The sequence below is a fragment of the Papaver somniferum genome, chromosome 7 (genome assembly GCF_003573695.1).
Source record: "Papaver somniferum cultivar HN1 chromosome 7, ASM357369v1, whole genome shotgun sequence".
Lineage (NCBI taxonomy): Eukaryota > Viridiplantae > Streptophyta > Magnoliopsida > Ranunculales > Papaveraceae > Papaver > Papaver somniferum.
Genome location: NC_039364.1, coordinates 126,443,825 through 126,444,806, shown reverse-complemented (window position 1 = coordinate 126,444,806; position 982 = coordinate 126,443,825). Strand labels below are relative to the sequence as shown.

The 982-nt window shown below is 45.3% G+C and overlaps 1 non-coding gene across 1 annotated transcript; it reads left to right on the top strand.

Annotated features, from left to right (window-relative positions):
* The first annotated feature begins 451 nt into the window (after nucleotides 1-451).
* On the top strand, nucleotides 452-523 carry TRNAD-GUC. Its single transcript has one exon. It is a non-coding gene; the product is annotated as a tRNA-Asp (tRNA).
* Nucleotides 524-982: the final 459 nt, after the last annotated feature.

Below are 982 nucleotides of genomic sequence, written 5' to 3'. Positions count from 1 at the left end.
CTAGCGTGATCGGTTACAAGCTCAGCTGGGTTTAAACCCAGAGTCCAAAATACAAGTCCAATGAAAGAATTTAAACAAGCCCACAAATTAAACAAACAAGCCCACAAAAATTAATTACAAACCCAACAGAAAATAAAAAGCCCAAAAATTGGCTTTAATATTACAAGCCCACAATTAAAAATTGGAAGCCCACAATTCGGGTTCTCTGAATGGGTTTACCTTTTTAGCACAGCCCAGCTGCTCTGATATTGTTGCAAAAACCCAGTTGGGCTTTGGTTCTTTTCCTTGGTGGCGTCCCAGCAGAGGAAAAACAGGTTCAGAACAGCAGGTCCAACAGCAAATGAAGTGAAGCAGATGCAGATGCAAATGCTATGCAGTGAAATGCAAAAATAGCTAATAAAACTACTAGAGAAAACAAAGCACCAGTCCCCGGCAGCGGCTCCAAAAACTTGGCGTTGTAGTATAGTGGTAAGTATTCCCGCCTGTCACGCGGGTGACCCGGGTTCGATCCCCGGAAACGGCGCCAAAAACTTGGTGGGCCCGGGAAAGCGTGAAAATTAAGCGTAATAAAAACGCGGGCCTACAGTAATACCGCAAGTGCACGGTCGTCGGTTGTAGCTCGTGCAAGTACGGGTCGATCCACAGAGACTGGGTGTGTTTTGGAGTTTTCTAGCTATTTTGGGCTCTAGTTGGCTATTGGGCTTTAGGTTACCTTTGGGTTATAAGCTTGTTTGATAATGAAGTGAACTGAGCTTGGGCTCAGTTGGTCTTTAAGTGCACTAGGCTTGACCTTTGAAGTGCAATGGAATGGACTCAATTGATTTGGTCTTGGGCTTTTGAGTTTAGGCTTTTGGATTAAGCCCACAGTTGACTGAATTGGGCTTCTAGATTAATCCAAGACTGAACTGGGCTTTGAGCCTTAACCTAAACTGTGGCTGGGCCTTGGGCAGCAGGACAGTGGCCAAGGCAAGAGCTGGAGAAA